Source organism: Danio rerio, chromosome 12 (genome assembly GCF_052040795.2).
Source record: "Danio rerio strain M-AB ecotype USA chromosome 12, GRCz13ab, whole genome shotgun sequence".
Taxonomy (NCBI): domain Eukaryota; kingdom Metazoa; phylum Chordata; class Actinopteri; order Cypriniformes; family Danionidae; genus Danio; species Danio rerio.
In genome coordinates, this window is record NC_141032.1 from 24417363 (window position 1) to 24440461 (window position 23099).

Here is a 23099-nt window from a genome sequence, read left to right on the forward strand (position 1 = left end):
GCATCCTTTTTCTCCAGATAATTTACAAGATGCAATTTAAAGGCTTAACTAGGTTAATTAAGTTAATTAGACAATAAGTTAAATAGGCATGTCACTGAACAACAGGGGTTTTAAAATAAGGTTGCTAATAGTGCTAAACTTTAAATAGCTTATATTACTTTCTGCAGAAAAAATATAATAGAAATCACTATATATATATTAAAAAAAAACTTCCTTGCTCTGTTACCTTGGGATATATATATATATATATATATATATATATATATATATATATATATATATATATATATATATATATATATATATATATATATATATATAATTTTATTTTCAAAAGAGGTCTAATCATTTTGTCTTCGACTCTATAAGATACAAAATATTATTTTAGAAGTTTATTATATTTCTAATATTTTTTGTATGTTTAATGTGCACAGAATTTAAAAATGTTTTATTTTGTATTTTTGGTACCTTTCTCGACTTTAAACGAGCCAGAAACCTTGCTGTTTATGGAGGCTTAGAGATCCCTCAAATTTCACCTAAAAAAAACTTAATTTACGTTCTGAAGACAAACGAAAGTTTCAGGGGCTTGGAACAACATGAAGTTAATCACATAATTGAGCCAGCCCTTTAAGTAAAATGAGAAAATCTCAATATATATATTAATACAAAAATTAATCCTAATATTTTAAACCAAATTATTACTGTCGTTTTAGTCACTAAAAATAAGTACTGAACATGTCATAATTTACCCAGAAAATGTATTTCTCAAGTGCTGGTGACTTGAAATGATTACCCGATGTTTGTATTAACCCATTAACAAACCATTAATTGAGACTTTAGCTCATGAAATGCTGCTTAATAATAGTAAGTATGGTAGTAGTTTGGTTTAAATTTTGGGTAGGATTATAAATGCAAAATATGATCATACTTTAGTGCTAATAAACAGTTAATATGATAATAATAAACAGGTAATAAGCCAGTAATAACTGGTGTTAATTGTTACTTAAACTAAAGTCCCATCAAATTATAGTTATGTGTAATAACATGAAATGACACAGTGGAAAATTATTGAACACATAAAGAAAAGAAAGGTGTAAAAAGCACATTAAACAAATCACACCTAAGCAATGCATGCAACTCATTCTCCATGCAAGAGCCAATAATAAGCCTTTTATACAAAGTAATGACTGCATTTCAATAGTTCAGTAATTTCTTCTTGTGTCATTCTATTGTTATTACACATAACTTAGTTTATGAAGAATTAAGGTTTTGATTTATGTGTACATTATGTTTGGATTGCATGTTTCTTTTATTTGAAATCTGGTATAATTTCATGTCAACAGCTCCTTTGGAAATATATTTGTATAGGAAAAACGGGTATGTGTATAATTTTTATAAGCAACCCATTCTGCCATTTCTCTGAGCGTCAGTAGTGCTCTAAATGAAGAAAGCATGTGACGTGTCTCTGTTCTCATGACAGCAGTGCAGAATAAAGGAAGCTGTTTTGAGGTCAGTGCTCAGTCAGACTGTCAGCTCTTCATCTTCATCTTCACCTTGGGTCACACTGCAACACCTCTGATCTGGCGGCACAAAAACACTACACGGTTTCTCTTAGAAAAGCACCTGGATGTATTTGCTTTAAAGCTCATTAGGTCAAGAACATCTTGAATTGTGAGTCATACATTAGATTTGCAGCAGGGGTCCAAGGTCTCCACACCAGCATGGGGCCATTTCGGGGGCACAACCAATAAAATACTGGAAAGCTGACTAAAAATGAAAACAAAAACATAATTACTGTGGCATGTCAAATTTATTGGTATATTTTTCTCCCTTACAATGCAAGTCTGTTCACTCTGCAGGTTTATATGTTATGTATTTTTCCAATAGCCTGCAATTAAATTTGAATTGAAATTTCAGAAAAAAAATCTAACATGAATATTGTTGCAAAGGTTTCATTAAGCAAGTTAGTTTTCATGGAAAGAAATGAGAATATACATGAAATGATTAGAAACATTTAAATACTGATATCACAAACCCTTTTTGCTGCAATGGTTTACAAATAGGGACGTGCAAGAAATTGAATCTTAACTTTATTGGCCGAATGCATTTTTAGAAGCTTTTATTTTTTCATTGTTACATAAACATATCCAATATAAGCTCTTTCTAAAACAATTGTCACATCCACGGCTTGCTCCTGCTTCTCTAATTACCATTCTCCCTCACCATCCTATTCCTGCAGCTCTAATCATCACTCTCCCTCTCCAGCCACCTCTCACCACACCCTTGCACAAACACCCGAGTTCTAATTACACACACCTGCACCATCAATCACAGTTCACTATATAGACTCACCTTTTCCAGCCGTTCATCGGCTAGAATCGAAGTCGGATGGTTCACGTCATCTTCTCCCACACTTGCCTTCCGTGGATGTCTCCCTCCTCCTGTGGATGCAAAAGCTGTGAATAAGGGTAGTGACTATTATACTCTGGTTGATGGAAGATCCTTTGTTTACCTTATGAACTGCTTACAAGACCGCTATTTTTCTACAATTATCACTTACCTGCTTCTAATCCTGAAATATCCACATTGTTTTGAAAAAACTGACTGAAAGACATAACTATCCTTGTCTTCATTGTGTGACCGTGACAAAAACGCAGCCTTATTTACATTTCTGGAGATTACGAAATATGTAGCCAGAAGTACGTATGACTGCATTTCATCTTTAAAACGAATGCTACAGGGCAGTATGACGCTGTTCCTTTTCATGCTTTCAGCTGACCACTTACCTGCGTATGGATCGCTTTCTCGCTGTTACCAGTTTATTTGGTGGCTCACAGCATACGCTGGCGCACTTCAGATGTAGAGAGGAGTTGACTGCAGTTGAGTGATGAACGATTCCTGAAAGCAAGACAAAATCAGAAGCCAAAAAATTAAATAAACAAGTAAATGACAGGGTGAGAATGTGGTAAAATCTGAAAATGTGGTAAAAATCAGTCGAGAGATTTCTTTTTCTGAATTGCTATTGAAAATTGTTAGTTGGGTTTAGGGGAGTGGTTGGACAAGTCAATCAAGACAATTGGTTGGGGTTAGGGAAGGAGGAGTGTGTGTCAGTCGATCGGTCAGTCAGTTATTCAGTCAGTCATACAGTCAGTCGACAGCTGCCTCTAGTGGTATTATGCGAGAACAGCAGGCATGAATGGCACTCGCGAGAGAAATTTGAGATCCCAAAAAGCGTACACAGTGGCCTCTGGTGGATTCTAGTTGACAAAAAAAAAAACATAACTCCTCAGACATATTTGGTGGTCTCCAGAAATGTATATAGAGGTACGTTTTCTGAATGAGCCTGGGTTGATCTTATCCCTACCACTGGCTTTACCTTGTTATCGCCTCTAGTGTTTGGACCTTGTCATCCCCTTGTCTGCCTACTTGTGCTTAATTCCATCAATAAATAGCTTTGTTTTGTTGATTGCTGAAACTGGGTCCACTTTCTTGCAACCAGCCAAGGCAAAGAGCTAGTAATGGCAACTGCAGTATAAAAGTTTAATAAAAGGAAAATGAAAATAAAACATTAAATATAAAATATAAAAAAATAAAACAAAACAAACAACAAATATTTTGCTAATCTCTTAAAAGGTCTACCCATGCATCAGTAACTCACTAGTAATTCACTAAGAGAAAACTCTGCTTTTGAAACAATAAACACACAAATAAATATAAACACATATATTTAATAAATAAAAATATATACTGTTTTCCTATCCACAAACCATGTGCACAGTTCTTCATGCAAAAAAAAACAACAACTAACAAGCAATCAATCAAAACTAACCTCCTAATCTAAGAGCTCAGAGTAAAGTGTTCCTCATAAAAAGGGCTTTCACCATCAGATCAATAATACACTCTAGATTTCCAGCCTCACAAACAGAAAAGCAAGTGTCAAAGCAAGAGCTGCGAGACCTTGTTTTTCTTTTTTTTCTTCGATTTACCTGAGATATGAGAGTAGCCTGGTCTGTGTGACATTCAGAAAAACGTAGAACATTCAATCAAGTGAAAACAGTGGGAGAGAAGCTGCCAAGGGTCTCCATCCCATCAGAGTCTAGTCACCCCGCATTCATTTCAATAATAAACACAGACAGAGACCGAAAAGAGCACATTCAAGACTTTGATGCAGGATTAATGTTTGGAGATGAAGAGAGACGAGAGAGAAGAAAGGATAGAAAGAGAAGAGATAGAGTACTGGCAGCACATTGGGGCAGATTACTGAGGTATATGAGCTTCACGCAAATTCATAAAGCTAATATCAAAGCAGCAGCTGCAGGAGATTCTCCCATGCAGAGAGGACAGAACATGTCAGGACACAAGCTAAAAGCAAAAAGATAAATGCAATCATCTAAATGGCAACTGGGGGAGTGTGTGCGAGTGTATGCGAGTGTGTGTGTGTGTGTGTGTGTGTGTGTGTGTGTGTGTGTGTGTGTGTGTGTGTGTGTGTGTGTGTGTGTGTGTGTGCGTGGGTGCACGCATGTCAGGTAGGTCGGTGTGAAACACACATCTGCCACTTCCACCTCACTCACATGCTGAAATAATCATTTCCTGAGAAGCTCTTTCGGTGGTGTCTTCAGGGGCTAATATTTTATACAGTAGCTATCTTAAAACTCCAAATGAGTTCTGGGCCTCCCCTTTAGATTACTTTTCAAAAACACGTTAAAAAATGCAAATGCCTTCAAAGAGCCCCACGAAGTGAGAGTCAAAGTGTCTTCCTCGGATTCGATCTTATTTGAAGATCACTGTGAGGACAGAGCAAAAGTCTGGGATGATAATTTAAACCGAACTAAAGCTGTACTTGCACCGGTCAGTACTCATTACCTGTTATGCTGCAGTGTATTTATAAGTTGTTAAGTACAAATCTTATTTTAACAATTCCCTGAATAGGATAATTCCCTAGAAACAAACATTTATCAAAATGATTATGTGATGTAAATATAAATGCTATATTACTTTTGGTTCTAGTACACTGTAAAATATCCTTGTTGCCCTAAATTTTTAAGCTAAATCAAATTTATCTTATGAGTCTATTGAACTTATATTGTGTTAACCTGACTTAAAACTGCTTCTGTAACTTATGAAATTAAGTTAGAACCTAATTTAATAAGGCACAATGAACTAAAAAACATATGCTGTCATGACTATTCATTCATTTTCTTTTTGGCATAGTCCCTTTATTAATCTGGGGTCACCACAGCGGAATCAATCGCCAACTTATCCAGCATATGTTTTAGGCAGCGGATGCCCTTCTAACATCCATAGACACTCATACACTACAGTTTAGCATACCCAATTCACCTGTACCGCATGTCTTAGGATTGTGGGCTAAACCAGAGCACTCAGAGAAAACCCACGTGAACATGGGGAAAACATACAAACTCCACACAGAAACACCAACTGAGCCAGCTGAGGCTCGAACCAGCGACCTTCTTGCTGTGAGGCGACAGCACTACCTACTGCGCCACCGCTGTCATGACTAATAGTGCTAATAGGATTTGAAACTTTTACCAGTATTCAAACACTCTAGGAGCAATACACTCATTCTAAACAATCCATCTCATGTACGCTTCCCATGTTATGATCTCTTACTTTCTGGTAGTAGATACAGAACCTTCCTCTGGAAGCAGAATAGACTTAAGAACGTTCGAGGTTACAGAAGTAACCCTTCGTTCCCCGAGGAGGGGAACGGAAGTGCCATGAATGGGAGGATTCGGATCAGAAGCTGCTAGTCTGGAGAGTATTGAACGGGCCAATGAATGAAATTAATTGGCAGCGTAAGCTTGCGCAGGTGTGCGGCATCTGCAATTATCTCAGCATATAAGCACACCTGAAGCCAGCAGACGCCATCCTTTTAAGCTGAAGAGACTTTCAAACAGCTAAGGGACAGTCATTATGGCGACGGAATATGGCACTTCCGTTCCCCTCCTCGGGGAACGAAGGGTTACTTCTGTAACCTCGAACGTTCCCCTTCGGTTGGGGAACTTCAGTGCCATGAATGGGAGAAGTATGGAAAGCGCCATAATGACTGCACCTTACCAACACCCCCGATGAGGAGATAGTAAGCAAGCGTGACGCACCCACATCATGGGGGGCGCGGTCCTCCAACGTGTCCCTGGCCCTAATTTATCCTACTTCAACAGAAGTTTTACGGATTTAGATATATTTTTTGGGAAGTCGTGAGCATCTAGATAATTCTAGGAAATACGACAGTACGTTGGGAAGCGTGCAATCCCGATAGGGAGGACGCTGCGGAGGCCATCCGTTACCCAAGGGGGGGATAGATGGCAGAATTTACATATGGACTAGCCCTAAAAAGGGGGAGTACGCATAGCAAAAGAGTGGTTAGCGGAGAGGGAAGACACGGGTCCGCCCAGGGGGGGACTTAACCGTGGTGGAATAAGCATATGGGATTGCCTAGTGGGGATCACGCATAGCAGGCACCTATACCCAAAACGCGGGCTGACCAGCGGGCAGACCTACAACGTAGTGGGCCAGCAAGTGACTCCTCCGCTGAGTCAGTGCTGGGGGCCACAGAGGAATCTGCAGGGCTCACCTGACGGGGAACTTTACTGACAGATAAAAAGGCGCACGTACCTCCGTGTTAGAGAGAATGGCGCAGCAAGCGTGTTTCAACACCCTACCGAGTTGTCTCCTCAATCACCAAAGGGTTACCTAATACCCTTGAGGAAACCGGCTCCACTCGCAGATTGTAAAACCTTGCAAATGTGTTGGGTGTCGCCCAGCCCGCAGCTCTACAGATGTCTGTTAGAGAGGCGCCGCGTGCACGCGCCCAAGAGGATGCAACGCTCCGAGTGGAGTGTGCACGTACTCCCGGGGGACACGGCTGACCTCGACTCGAATAAGCGAGTGAAATGGCATCCACAATCCAGTGGGATAATCTTTGTTTCGATACGGCACTTCCCTGCTGCCGACCGCCATAACAGACAAAGAGCTGCTCAGATGATCTAAAATTCTGAGTACGGTCCACATAAATGCGCAGAGAGCGAACTGGACAAAGTAAAGAAAGGGCTGGGTCTGCCTCCTCCGGGGGCAGCGCTTGCAGGTTCACTACCTGATCTCTAAAGGGGGTGGTAGGAACCTTGGGCACATAACCGGGGCGGGGTCTCAGGATGACGTGAGAGTAATCCGGCCCGAATTCCAGGCACGAGTCACTGACCGAAAATGCCTCCAGGTCCCCGACCCTCTTGATGGAGGCCAACGCAACCAGCAGAGCTGTCTTCAGGGACAGAAATCTTAGAGATACTGATTCGAGTGGCTCAAAGGGATCGGATCGCAGACTCGTGAGAACGAGGGCGAGATCCCAAGAGGGCATGAGAGGGGGGCGAGATGGATTAATTCGCCTAGCACCCCTAAGGAACTGGATGACCAGGTTATGCTTTCCCACGGTGCCGCCAGCTACCGCGCTATGATAAGCGGAGATGGCGGCCACGTAAACCTTGAGAGTGGAGGGCGACAGCCTGCTGTCCAACTTCTCTTGAAGGAAAGAGAGCACAACACTAATCTGGCAATTTCGGGGGTCTTCTCTGCGAGAGACCCACCATTCAGTGAATAGACTCCACTTCAGGGCGTAGGCGCGCCTCGTGGAGGGGGCTCTAGCCTGAGTCATGGTATTAACCACCGCAGTCGGTAGGTTACCTAAGTCTTCCTCGCATCTAGGGACCACACGTGGAGGTTCCAAAGATCGGGGCGAGGGTGCCAGATGGTGCCCTGTCCCTGAGAAAGTAGGTCCTCTCTCAAAGGGATCCGCCAGGGGAGGGCCGTCGCGAGGAGTGAGAGCTCTGATATCCAGGTCCGGTTGGGCCAAAGGGGCGCAACTAGCAGAACCTGTTCCTCGTCCTCCCTGACCTTGCACAGAAACTGCGCGAGCAGGCTCACTGGGGGAAATGCATACTTGCGCATGCCCCGAGGCCAGCTGTGGGCCAGTGCATCCGTGCCGAGAGAGCCCTTGGTCAGGGAAAAAAACAACTGGCAGTGAGCGTTCTCGGGGGAAGCAAACAGATCGATCTGGGCCTCCCCGAATCGCGCCCATATCAACTGAACAGACTCGGGGTGGAGTCTCCATTCTCCAGGGCGTAACAGCTGTCGTGAGAGCGCATCGGCTGCACGATTGAGCGTGCCTGGAACGTGAATGGCGCGCAGCGATTTCAGCCGCGGGTGACTCCAGAGGAGCAGACGGCGGGCGAGCTGAGACATGCGGCGAGAGCGCATACCCCCCATGCGGTTGATATACGCCGCCGCCGCCATACTGTCCGTCCTGACCAGCACGTGTTGCCGCTCCAGCACCGGTAAAAAGCGGTGGAGAGCGAGGAACACTGCCAACAGCTCTAGGCGATTGATATGCCAATGCAGCTGGGCACCCTTCCACAGGCCCGCAGCCGCATGCCCGCGACACACGGCCCCCTAACCCGTGTTGGAAGCGTCTGTTGAAACAACAACATGGCTGGACGCCTGTCCTAGAGGCACACCGGCCTGTAGGAACGAGGGGTCGTTCCAAGGGCTAAGGGCGCGGCGACACAGCGCAGTAACCGAGACCCGGTGTGTGCCCGCGTGCCATGCGCGTCTGGGGACCCGATCGTGAAGCCAGTGCTGAAGTGGTCTCATATGGAGCAACCCGAGCGGCGTGACGGCGGCTGCGGATGCCATATGCCCCAGGAGCCTCTGAAAGAACTTCAGTGGGACCACTAGTTTGCTGTCGAGCTCCCTCAGACAGTTCAGCAACAGGCGAGCGCGTTCCTCGGAGAGGTGCGCTACCATGGTGATCGAGTCCAGCTCCATCCCGAGAAAAGAAATCCTCTGCACGGTGGCGAGTTTGCTCTTTTCTCGGTTGACCTGAAGCCCCAGTAGGCGGAGATGCCGAAGCACCTTGTCCCTGTGCATAATCAATTGCTCCCGTGAGTGGGCTAAAATCAGCCAGTCGTCGAGATAATTGAGTATGCGAATGCCCGCGAGCCGAAGGGGCGCTAGGGCACCCTCCGCGAGTTTGGTGAAGACCCGCGGAGACAGAGAGAGCCCGAAGGGGAGGACCTTGTACTGCCACGCTCGACCTTCGAACGCAAACCGCAGAAATTGGCGGTGGCGTGGAAGAATGGAGACATGGAAATACGCGTCCTTCAGGTCTATGGCTGCAAACCAATCCTGAGGACGAACGCATTGGAGAATGCGCCTCTGCGTGAGCATTCTGAACGGTAGCCTGTGCAGACAGCGGTTCAAAACGCGCAGATCTAGGATTGGCCGTGACCCACCGCTCTTTTTGGGTACGATGAAGTATGGGCTGTAAAACCCACTCTCCGTCTCGGCTGGAGGAACCGGCTCGATTGCACCCTTCGCCAGGAGGGCAGCAATCTCCTCTCGCAAGACAGGGGCGGACAGGGGGTTGACCCTGGAGAAATACACGCCCGTAAACTTGGGGGGCCTTTTCGCGAACTGAATCGCGTAACCGAGTCTGATTGTGCGTATGAGCCACCGCGAGGGGCTGGCCCGCGCTAACCAGGCAGGCAGAGCCCTCGCTAATGGAGTCATCGCTACAATCGCTGACGTACCAGCGGTGGGGCAGCGCGGAGTGGGTGTGCTGATCCGGGAAGCACGAGGGTCCCGCGGAGGAGCTGGAGGAGAGCGATTTGCTCTGGCTCCGCACCCTGACTCCGGAGAGGGGGCTGGAGGGCTGAGGCAAGGGAGACCGTCCCCCCAGCGCTCGTGAGCCACTGGCGAAGCACGTAGAGTCTGCGAGCCGGAAGGCAGCGCGTCCCGGACTGGCAGAACTCGTGCAGTCACATCCGGGGAAGGGAAAAAGTGCTCTTTTACTGATGTTTTGGTGGCACTGAAAAGTACCGTTGTTATCGGGGCCCCGCCCTCCAGCGGGGAAAGAGCAAGTTTCCTCTTCTCCGGATGGCCTGTCTCAGGGACGATTCGCGGTCCGTTTACCGGACTTAACGGCGCCCTGGGCAGGAGGGGCTGCCTGCTTTTGAGGTGTACGCCGCGCCCGCTTGGCCGGAGGCGCAGGCGGGGGCGGGGCAGCACTCGTTGGCGGGCGCCCTCGGCGAGGAACAGCGGAGGTGGATGGCTCGGCGGGCGGAGCGGGCTTACGGCCACGCCGATAGATGACATTGCCCATCGCATCCGACTGCTCTTTCACCGCCTTGAATTCCTGGGTGAATTCACCGACGGTGTCGCCGAACAGGCCAGCCTGGGATATGGGCGAGTCAAGAAAGCGAACTTTGTCAACATCGCGCATATCGGCCAGGTTTAGCCAGAGGTGGCGTTCCTAAACCACAAGTGTGGACATCTTCCTCCCCAGCGCACACGCGGCGGACTTAGTAGTCCGAAGAGCATAGTCGGTCGCGGTGCGCAGCTCATGTAATAAGCTTGGGTTGGACCCGCCCTCGTGCAGCTCGGCCAGCGCCTGCGCTTGGTAGCGCTGGTAGGTGGCCATCGCGTGCAAAGCAGAAGCAGCCTGGCCCGCAGCCTTATAAGCCCTGGCTCCGTGGGAGGCAGACAACCTACAGGCTTTGGACGGGAGGCGGGGCAAACCCCGCCACGTAGAGGCGCCACGCGGACAAAGATTGACTGCGATAGCGCGCTCCACTGACGGGATCGCCTCATACCCCCTGGCAGCTCCGCCGTCAAGGGCGGTGAGGGCGGAGGCACACGCAGCACGGGCAGAGAAAGGTGCCCTCCAAGACTGCGTGAGCCTACTGTGCACTTCCGGGAAGAAGGGGACAAGAGGCTTCGAAGGCTTCGCCTTCTGGTCCTCTACGTAGCACCCATCTAGTCGGTCCGGCCGCGGAGCTGGGGGATAAACCATCTCCAACCCCACGGCCGAAGCAGCCCGGGAAAGCACGGCTAACATGTCCGCTTCAGGATCCGATTTGACAGCGCTCACCTGCCTGGAGGGGGCGAGCGGGTCCGGATCTTCGTCGGACAGTGAAAGCCCACCCTCCGATGCCGCAGAGGACATCTGATCTCCGGTGTCAGCGAGTGTGAGAGCTACCATCTGGTTAGACGGATCACTCCCACTACCCGAAGCTTGGATGGAGCACCGTGAGGAGCGAGAGGTCCGCGAGCTCGTGGGCGGCGGATTATCTCCCGCTGAAACCCTCAGATCTGCCCGAGCGCCCGCTGCTTTTTTAGAACAGGAGGCAACTGGGGTGGCTCGCTCTCTTGCGAAAGTTAGCCGCGATCTTAGCTGTGCAACGGTCATGGCATCGCAATGACGACATGAACCGCCCGCGAGCACCGCATTAACATGCTGGACCCCCAAACATGCAATGCAGTGATCGTGTCCATCATCCGGAGCCAGGAAACCCCCGCATCCAGAAACGCACAGTCGGAGCGCCATCCTGAAAAGGACGTGCTGCACGACTGTGTTGCTCTTTTAGGAAAGTTTGCAACAATACGCACCGCTCTGGAGGACCAGACCCAAAGAACCGCAGGCAAGGGAGAAACCCAGCTCGACCGTCTGCCACCGCGAAGACCCACTCTGGACCGGGAGACACACTCGTTCGCTCTGAAGTGCTGATCAGCAAGAGGAACCCTCATCGACTCACTCAGAAAGGATCTGAAGCGAAAAGGATGGCGTCTGCTGGCTTCAGGTGTGCTTATATGCTGAGATAATTGCAGATGCCGCACACCTGCGCAAGCTTACGCTGCCAATTAATTTCATTCATTGGCCCGTTCAATACTCTTCAGACAAGCGGCTTCTGATCCGAATCCTCCCATTCATGGCACTGAAGTTCCCCAACCGAAGGGGAACTCTTTTATCTCAGTGTCAATCAGACTGTTGAACACTGATCTATAGTGTGCATATGTTTTTCTTAGTGTATGCAATTCCTTTTTGCATGTTTGTTTTTTATATTTTTTATTGTGTCAGAACTTGCTGAATGTTTCCCCTTGAAAGACGATAACGTACACAAACAAACAAACAAACAAACAACATAATCGTATTAAAAACAGGCTTAAGTATCATTGTAATGTACTAAAGGGCACCTATTTTAATCTTTTTACAAGATGTAAAATAAGACTTCGATGTCTCCAGAATGTGTCAGTAAAGTTTCAGCTCAAAACACCCATCAGATTTTTTTATTATATAATTCAGAATCTGCCCATTTTTTTGTCTGAGTACACTGTAGCTGTTTTAGTAGCCTGCGGCTTTAAATGCAAATGAGCTGCTTCTCTCCACCCACCGCTCCGAAGTGCATGTGTTACAACAGTTTAACAGCTGTCAATGATAGAAACAAAAACAGACGAAGCTGAAATAAGTTCACGAGTAAAAAAATACTAAGTAAGTTATTTGATGTATTTGTGGTTGAGTTTATTCAAGCCTTTCTGAAATGATGAGTCACACACAAATGCTGTTTGCAGTACACACACACATTTTCACACATTTTACTGTTTTTATTACAAACATGTTTTATTTTAAAAACATTTTAAACTTGTAAAATAAATTGTTGAGGAGCAGCTGATCACAGAGAGTTGTAACATATTTGTTAATGCAAATTTAATTGCAAAAATGTTTTTCTGTGGACGTATGTATACATGTTATTATAGAAACATGGCACATGTCGATCAATTCAGTGGGAAGGGGAAATCATCACGCTGTGGTAGGCCTCAAAATCACTGGGATTTGGATTTTAACATCTATAAATTTAAAAAAAGAGACTTGTTTTGTTTATGTAACTCCAATATGTGGACACAAACACCTACCTATACCACACAGTTCTGTCTAAACAGCCTACAAAAGATGATTTTCATCATAGATTCCCTTTAACAGTTGAGATTTACATTTTTGTGGGTTTTTTCTTCTAAAACTAGTACAAAACTAAAAGACTCAATTCTCAGTTTGAGAATCGAGGGTGGATTCCAAAAGTAAAGAACTTTAAGAGCCTTTTTTCAGTTTAAAACCACTACTTATTCATTTGACTCCTGCTTGATAACAAAGATCAGAATTCTGTCAAATTTCAAAAAACAAATCCGTTTGGATGGTTTTGCTTCAAATAATCAACGCAGCAGCTCTTTTTATCAGTGTAATTTCAAGCAGTTCGTTATGGTATGTTATGCTCCAAAAAAGCCACAGGCTATGTAAATGCAAATTATATTTCATTAGTTTGAAGGCACAGTATGCAAAAAATTTTCATTAAAATATCTAAAAACCATTAAACAGTGTTATATATGTCACTGATTTATAGTTACATTATGCCAAATGTTTTAAAGAATATTCAATTCAGAGAAATATTATAACTGGTGATGTGGAAAGTGTCCTGCAATGCCAATCTAACACGTTCTTACAGCAATTTGCAACTTTTTGATTTAGCGGCTAATTTGTATCCAGAGATGAGAAGTAACGAAGTACAAATACTTTGTTACTGTACTTAAGTAGTTTTTTCTGGTATCAGTACTTTACTCCACTACAAATTTTTTTGACAACTTTTTACTTTTACTTTTTACATTTTTATACAATATCTGGGACGCTTTTCGTTTGAATTTATTGTCAGCGTTTTACAAGACGTTTTTCCTTATTCAAACCCAAGTGATTTTCACTGGCTTTAAGCAGAAGAGTATGCAAAATCACTCCTTGACGTTAGATGGCGCTAAACAACTTTAAGCTTCTGACACCCGGTTATGACACAAAAGAAGAGGAGGAGAGGAAGTTCAAACGCTTGTTGTTCATATCTAGGCTTGTTGTTAAAGTTATTGGTGACTCGAACAAGCATGGATGGTTCAAGCAGCAGCTTCAGCTCTAGCGATGAAGAAATGATTATTGTTCACAGAGTAATAAGCAGCTAAACGTTCATATAGTCTCTGAGCATCTTCTTCAATGTGCACTCACATTGACAGTTTTGCGCTTGAGGGCCTCCAGATGCTGTGTACTGTAACTTCAGCAGCTCCGTGCACGTGAACAAAAGTGCCAATCTGATTGGTGGAGAAGGTTTAGACACGGCGCGTCAAAACAAAAAAACGAGCATGAGGCATTTTATTTTTTTTAAATGGCACTTTTTCGCCTGGCGTTTTGCTCGTTGGTGTGTACGATCACATTGACGCCCTTTATTTAGTGACAAGGCGTTAAACAACAGCTTTAGCATAATGCAAAAAAAAAAAAGGTTTGCAGTCAAATTTGATAAGACTTTATTTTAGCAAAAGAAAAAAAAATTATACATATATATATATATATATATATATATATATATATATATATATATATATATATATATATATATATATATATATATTGGACAAAATTCAGTGTAAAATGTAAGACATTATTTATAAAGATAAACAGGCCTACAGAATATTTTTTAGAGTGTATTAGCATGAATAGCAGCTGATGTTTTTGATCTAACAGCTGAAAAACTAAACACTGTGAGTTTGTGTCAGGATGATGATGCATGGGCCTCCTTTTTAAGCATTGTTGTTAGCCTTCCAGCTGCACCCCAGTACTGGGAAACACCTATACACACATTTATATACACACACGTATACACTACTGCCAATTTAGTTACCTATTATTCACATACCGCATGTTTTTGGACTGTGACTGAAACAAGTACTTTTAAATTTTTTTACTTTTGTACATTTTTGAGGCCATACTTCTTTACTTTTACTTAGGTACAAAAGTTTAGACTGTACTTTTACTTTCACCAGAGTCACTTTAAACGTGAGTATCTGTACTTCTACTTAAGTAAAGGATCTGTGTACTTTTGCCATCACTGTTTGTATCTCGTTTGTAAAATTTAGTACAATTTGTTCATCCCCAATGATGGTTGGGTTTAGGTGAGGTTGGGTGCCATGCCTCCTTTTTAAAGTCATACATTTTCATATGGCTAAATTAGCCACTAAACTGACCAAACATAAAATAGATATCAGTTTCCTCGTGAGATCAGGCTGGCTAATGACCTAATACAACTTCAATTTTAGGTTTGATTTCAGCAGGAGGATGTAATGAAGACATCTCCTATGATTCCACACTCACACCATCGCACCATCATTAAACTACACCTTTGTTTGTTGTGAATACGCGCCCTCGATCAGTTTAAATTAGACACTGTTCCATTAAGATAATGGTGTTTGTTTTCACTATTTAATTTTTTGTCTCTGCATGTCAAATAGCAAATGACTTAAATTATACCAATATCTACTAATATCTAAGCCTTGCACATAATGCAAATGGTTAAGGTACTGATTTACAATGAGCTTTATACTTTTTTTTTTTTTTTTTTTACCTCTGGCAGGTTGAGAGAATTCATTTCAGGGAAAAAATAATAATCATAATAACAGCAGGGAATTGATAATTGAATAGAGACTACAGTTTCCTGGACCAGTAATTGGAATTGGAAATTATTATCAGATCTTTTATCAGACAGTCGAGAGCTGATTTTTCTGCCCATCATGTCACTGTCAGACATGGAGAAAGAGGGAGAGGCTGGCTGTAATTTAAAGCATTAAATATGAATCATGGATGAAATTATGGAGAGCAGCATGGCTTGTGGCCAGACTCTCCCTTCTCCACCTGCAAGGACATGACACTGAGAGGTGCAATGTCCTCAGGATGGAAGACAATAAATTAAAAAACTGAGGGATAGATGGAAAGGGAGAAAGAGGTGGAAGCTACAAGGTTTGGAGCTACATATAGGATAAATTAGATGCAGTATGTGCTGATGTACTGAGAAGCCGAAGTACTGAGCTGCACTGTAAAAATACTGGGTTCCACACAATTCCTTTATGTTATCCCAACACAAATTGATTGTTAACTTAATTGTTTTTTATATAATTAAGTGGATTGAACATGAAACAATTAATTTGTATCCAAAAAGGAAATACAAATTGGGTTGTTTTAACTCATTTTAAATAAGCAGTTTTAACAAGCAACTAAAGTAGTGTGTGTGTGTGTGTGTGTGTGTGTGTGTGTGTGTGTGTGTGTGTGTGTGTGTGTGTGTGTGTGTGTGTGTGTGTGTGTGCACATGCGTGTGTGCGTGTGTCTGTGTGTGTATTGAAGAAGTTGCTAGGAATAAAAACACTAAAATAGTATTAGATTCAGATTCAAGAGTAAAGGAAAGGAAGGAAATAAAGTTGATGGCAGAAGTAAAACATTTATTCATTCATTTTCCTTTGGCTGTGTCTTTGGACTGTGAGGAAACAATACCACCCGATGGACACCCATGCCAACACAAGGAGAACATCCAAACTCCACACAGAAATGCCAACTGACCCAGCCAGGATTCGAACCAGTGACCTGCTAGCTATGATGCAACAGAATTGTTTAAACAATTATGTCCAAATTAAACATATTACAGGAAAAGTGTGATATAAAAGTTATCTACTCCTTTTCAGAAAAATATATTAAACTGCTAAAAAGTGACTGAAAGAATTCAACAGTGATACAAAAAAACAATAAATCAAATAATCCTACAAACGTGTTTTTTTTTTTTTTTTTTTTTTTATGTGGATAGTAGTAAGCAACATTATAATTTAAATAGTATTTCATTTTTATTAGTAATTTATTAATAGGGTGAACCAGTGGTGCAGTGGGTAGCATGTTCACCTCATAGCGAGAAAGTCGCTGGTTCAAGCCTTGGCTAAGTCCGTTTCTGTGTGGAGTTTGCATGTTCTCCACGTGTTCGCATGGGTTTCCTCTGGGTGCTCCGGGTTTCCCCCACAAGTCCAAAGACATGCGATATAGGTGAATTGGCTAGGTTATATTGTTCATAGTGTATGTGTGTGAATGAGTGTGTATGAATGTTTCCCAGTGATGGGAAGGACATCTGTTGCGTAAAACATATGCTGGATAAGTTGGCGGTTCATTCCCTAAATAAAGGGACTAAGCTGAAAAGAAAATGAATGAATAAATTTATTAATAATAATTAAAGTTTTTTATTACATTGGCAAAATCATACAAATATTATTTGATTGTGATCAAATACGTTCAGCTATATATTTTCACTGAAAACAATAACATACACTGTAAAATTATTATTAGAGTATATTTTACAAAAAATGACAGCCTTTCTCTTGAAACTTTTATCTTATTTGCCCCTTATTTTTAATTTATTGTGAAATTTCTGTCACTGTTTTATTATCACTGAAAACGAATTTTTTAAATGTAAAAAAAGATTTCAAATAAATAAGTCTTTATACAAAATGTAATGTTACTTTAAAGGATTGTATTTTTAAGGCTTAATTGTGTTTATAAGATGCAAAGCAATGTGTGCTCATGCTTCATTTGTAAAAAAAAAAAAAAAATCAAAATCACATTATTTTTTCATAAATCTTACTTTGATTATATACTGCTTCTTAGCCAACATGAAAATGACTGTCATATTTCCTAGTTCCTCGGAAAGACCTCCCTCATAAGGCTCTGATTAGTCAGCTAACATAATGTGCTGTAATTCGCGGATCAGCTCCATGTCACCAGGAAAAGCGCCACGCCTCTAATAGCATGCACTGTGCCTCACCTATGTAAATAATACTGTCAGTCAGAATAGTTGTTAGCAGTATCTGTTTGAGCCTGAATCAGACAGAAAATTGAAAGGACACAGCTGAACCTCATGCCTGCTCTCTGAAATAAAATCTGACAAGTGTTTTTCACATATATTCTAATTAAGCATGTGTAAATAATATGAAACGTTTTCATATCTATTTATTTAAGATGTAGAACTCAGGGAAAAGCAGCCGCATAGAGAGACACTGCAGCACTGGTGAAGATTTTGAATGTTTATAGCGGTTTGACAGATAAATAGGAATGTTTAGCTTAATTATTAACGACGCAAAAAAAGCATTTTCCGTTGTTTACATCCTTGTTTACGTCCTCGTTGCAGCATAAAGTTACCGATAGACTCTATGCATGTCATAGATCAATTTTAACAAATAAAAATACTTACAGGTTGTGGCTCACAATCCACAGCTTCGTCTATTATGGTTGGAGCTGCTCCTTCTTTGTGAGTTTTTAGCTGAATCCAACACTGAACTGTTCTTTGTCAAATATTATATATATATATATATATATATATATATATATATATATATATATATATATATATATATATATATATATATATATATATATATATATATATATATATATAGTTTTTTCATTTCTATGGAATATAATTAAATTAAATTGTTAGCACTTCTCTCTTTGTAGTGGCAGTTTTCTTTAAGGAGGCTCTCTCAGTGGTAAAGAAGACAAATTCTTACCCAAAATTTCTTTTAAAATTTTATTCTTTGCAAAGAAGGTCACTCGATCATACATCAACAACAGTTTCTGCAGAGAGTGAGACGCAGAAACAGAGTGCGCTCTCTTATCTAGTTTGTAATATCTACAAGGTCCTCAGTGACATACAGGATGAATCACAGTTACATCAGCGCTTCATTTTTGAGCATCTACATTTCAGCCTTGCCTCCCACGCATACATATAGTTTGTTAAGTCACCATATACTTATCCAGATCTTGCCTGGTGATAAACAGATGTTAAAGTGGTCACACTTGGTCTAACTTGGTGAATGCACGTAACCACAACCATTTTTGATCTCACTAACCCCGATGTATTTTATTGTAGCTCTCTAAAACTTAATTTGCTGCAGGCTTTGCTAAGCTAATAATGTAAATGCCAATGTCTCCCTTTGCATTGAACTTTGAGCGTATTACATTCAGAAATGTTGTTTAAATTCACACAGCTACATTACACATCACCTATAGTTTAAAAAATTATATCATAGTGGGCCACCCCTTTAATGTGTTATGTACCCTTTCATTGTAATTATTTGATAAATTTCTGACTGAAAATTATAAATACACCATTCTTTATGTATATAAATCTCTTATACATTTTTAATGCATTGAAAATACATATATAATATAGCCGTAAAAAAAGCTGAGAAGGAATCGGTAACTCAGTAACTATCCTTATCTTCAACGCCATTTCTAGAAACATCAAAGTGTTCAATGCTGATACCTTAAGGTCACTACCCCGCTGATAGACCACCCCAAAATGCAAGGGAACATTAGACAGCACCTGAATTGTTAATTAAAGAACCGATTTTCATTCTGCAGATTAAGTAGCCTGTTGCTGTGGGCAAAGATAAATCATTGATAAAATATGACTTCTGAAGGATTTATGAGACACATCGTCCCAGCATGAGCAGCAGGTTCAGGAAGAGGGGCATGCGTGAGACAGAATCTGATAAAATACTCATGAACAAATCAGCTTAGCTGTTGTGAAGTTTGGTGAAGTGCGATGATGGTCCCATTCAGAAATGTCATTGACTGTAAACAGCTAAATGTCAACTATAATTCTCAGGAGGATTACTAGGGGATTAGTTATGTGATGAGTGGTGTGGGGACAAGAGCCATGGGAACTGAACAAAACTATTGGTGCGAGAGGTACATGTTAAAAATATGCTTTTGGTTATGATTTTTTTCATGATTTTGTCTGATAATATGTTGACTGTAAATAACTTTGCAGTTACAGTGAAGATCAAAGTGCAGCTTACAATGACCCAAACTTCGAGGTCACTGCTAATCAACATTAGAAAACACTTGTAGATTCCTCTCAATGATTGGTGTTAATTATATGACACTGCCTATTTAAAGGGATATTTCACTTAAAAATAAAAATTTGCTCACTGAAGGAGTTTTATTATTTGCAGACTCCTTCAACCATACTAAAAGAAGATGGCCATTCCGCATGTTTGATTTCTAGAATATTGCATTTTACAATGTCACTAAATTATACAAGTCCCCAAAAGGTCTGGTCGTCTACAAAAAACAAACACAGGAAGACATGATGTGGAGCATCTCATAAGGCGACCAGTTACAGGTGCAGCTGAAATTGCTCACTAGTTCAGCTATGAACAGGTTAAGAAACTTAGTGTCTTGACATTTAAAAGAATTTGGACTAAAAGGTCATTCTGTAGTAACCAAAGCACTTATCGACAGACAGAATCAAAAGACTGGTCCAGCCTTTGCTGAGAAGCATGTTAAGTGAACAGAAAACTGGTGGAAAGTTCACTGCAAGCAAAGATTTGCTAAAGTCATTCAAAGCAAGGATTTGTATTATATATTTACCACTAATGTCTCACTGCTGAACCCTTTGGAAGTTTTAGTTGTATTCTTTTTCTGTGTTAAATTATCATGTTCTATAATTTTGTAAAAAAAATATATATTTTTTTTTTCCTTGATTATTTTGTATTCAAATTTTACAAACGTGTTGTGAGAATCATCCTCAAATGTAAACCTGAACTTGGTAAACAATTGTTTTTTATTTAAAGACTTTGAAATTCTAATTGTATTCCCTCTTCTGTTTAATTTCTTAACCTTTTCCTTTGCAGTATAGCACTGGATCATTCAGTTAAGCTGACATTGTTGGATGAAACAAACATAAAAATCCACCAATAGCACCTAGCACCACTAGCACCACTCCATGACACGGAAGACCATTGCTACCACTAAATAAAATCCATGTCACATCTCTTTACAAATTATTATTATTTTTTTTACATCTTTACATTACTCAAAACAGTAATATATAGAATTGAAGTCAGAATTATTAGCCCCCCTGTTTACTTTTTTTTACCCAATTTCTGTTTAACAGAGAGATTTTTTTAACACATTTGTAAACATAATAGTTTTAATAACTCATTTCTAGTCACTGATTTATTTTATCTTTGCCATGATGACAGTAAATAATATTTTAATAGATATTGTTCAAGACACTTCTACACAGCTTAAAGTGACATTTAAAGGTTTAACTGGGTTATTAGGGTTAACTAGGCAGGTTACAGTAAATAGGCAAGTTATTATTTCAAGATGGTTTGTTCTGAAGGCAATCAGAAAAAAATTAGCTTAAAGGGGCTAATAATTTGTCCTTAAAATGGTGTTTAAAATTTTTTTAACTGCTTTTATTCTTGCTGAAATAAAACAAATAAGACTTTCTCCAGAAGAAAAAAATATTATCAGACATACTGTGAAAATTTCCTTGCTTTATTAAACATCATTTGGGAAATATTTAAAAAAGAAAAAAGAATCAAAGGGGGGCTAATAATTATATATAAATATATATATAGTTGAAGTTGAATATACAGTTTTTAAATACTTGCTAAATATTTTCATGTTTTAAATGAGCGCTACTGAGCGGTATGATGCAGCTCCTTTTCACGCTCACCAGCTGACCGTTAACCTCAGCATGGACGGCTCAGCTGTTATCAGTTTATCCGGTTAGCTCACCATTTACGTCCGTGGACTTGTTACACAGAGAGCAGATGACCACAATGACGGGGTTCAAGTCCGCTGAAGAGAGCAAGACAAATACAGAAGCCAAAAAATTAAACAAGTAAATAACAGGGTGAGAACGTGGAGAAAAAAAAACAGATAAGGGCTTTTCTTTTTCTTAATTGCTTTTTAAATTTGTCAGTTGGGTTTAAGGAAGTTGGTGGGCTAGTCAATCTGTGATTTTTAAAATACAATTGGTTGGGTTTAGGGAGGGGGGAAGGTGGCTCAGTCGATCGGTGTCGATTAGTCATTCAGTCAGTCAAACAGTCAGTTGACAGTGGCCTGTGGTGGATTTATAAGAGAACAGCAGGTGCAAATTGCACTCGCAAGAGAAATTTGAGATCTAAAAAAGCATACACAGTGGCCTCTGGTGGATTTGCGCAAAAAAAAAACTGCAAAAAAAACTTAGCTATTGGGACATATTTGACAATCTCTATATGAAGGTATGTTTTCAGAATGAGCCTGGGTTGGAAATTACATACTTTGCTTTATATTAATTAATCATGTGTTTACTGTGTCTTAAATAGTTTAGATCAACCTGGAAAAAACACACATACAGAGGCTGTAAATGGACTTGAAGGTGCTTCCATCAGACAGCGTTTCAGTATGACTTCACTATTTTTTGTCTTCTCTTGACCTGCGTGTCATGTCTGTGATTTTCACTGCAATCACTTTAAATGATGACAGTGCTAAAAGCCTTGAGGTGAATGAAAAACTGTGCATAAAATGGTGTCATCTGTCCATCGCACCCATCTTTAACACACAAACACATGCTCACACACACACACATCTCAGTATCCCGAGGGTGAATATTTCCAGTTCCAGAGTACCAGTCACACACTGTATGGAGCACATTTGAAGGCATCAGAGTACACACACAACACTGCCTTAACCCAAATGTTATTTGACATGATGTTTTCCACTTAGCAGGTATTTAAAAATTAAAGGATTTTTAAAGTGCTTCTTGTAACACTTCATTATGTGAGTCCTAAATAACTTCACAACTACGTCACATTTTTTTAATGAACAGACTAATCTTGTGGCTCAAACTTGTGCCCCATATTAGGCAATAGATTTTTTATTTAATTCAGCTATCATGTTTATTTTTGCAATTTACTGGTCGCAATACAAAGCTGAACTAATTAGAGAAATAACTTGAAAGAAACCGGGCAGGCAATAAAATAAAGTAAAAATAAATAAATAAATAAACAAATAAAATAATAATGATAATAAATAAAAAAAAATAAAAAAAGTAGTAAAACAATGGTTAAATCAGGAAGCAAGTCCTCCAGGATTTATCTATACTGACTGCATGGATGCTTCAAAAATAAATAACGTCGAATCACATTGGACTTTAATTTGATCAGGTCTGTCTTTCAGGTTTTCCTTTAAAAACAATTTTTGGTTTAAATACAGATTTTAGCATACAGGTGGATCTAATCTGTCTTATATTCTTTGTTTTTTTTTTTTTTTTTTTTTTTTACTTGTGGTCACCTAAAAACTGCATTGGACTGAATTGATTTTGATTAGTAAATACACTGAAACACAAAAGCACACCTACTCTCCCACATACTGACCTAAAATAAGACACATTGTGGGAAAGTACACAGACTAAAAGCATTCACTTACTGCTTAATACGCTGTATAAAAATACACAGCTCATGATTGAAATTATAGTTGGCATTGTTGGTGTTTAGGTTTATTCATGGTTTGGATTCATGTATGCTCTATTGAAAGTAATGTGAAAGCATAATAAAATAACCATAAAGTGTCTCAATGA

At 40.9% G+C, this 23099-nt stretch overlaps 1 long non-coding RNA gene across 2 annotated transcripts in view; it reads right to left on the reverse strand.

The window, feature by feature from the left end:
- Positions 1 to 415: 415 nt before the first annotated feature.
- The window catches only part of LOC137490442 (uncharacterized), a 57945-nt gene continuing 35261 nt past the window's right edge, over positions 416 to 23099 (reverse strand). Inside the window, exons 3-6 of one of the 2 annotated variants that reach the window (XR_015504084.1) lie at positions 2787 to 2898; positions 2353 to 2441; positions 1683 to 1767; positions 416 to 1580 (exon numbers count right to left, since the gene is read on the reverse strand). This is a non-coding gene — a long non-coding RNA (uncharacterized LOC137490442). Of the gene's footprint in view, positions 1581 to 1682; positions 1768 to 2352; positions 2457 to 2786; positions 2899 to 23099 lie in introns of both variants that reach the window. The other variant, XR_015504085.1, reaches the window with a different exon arrangement.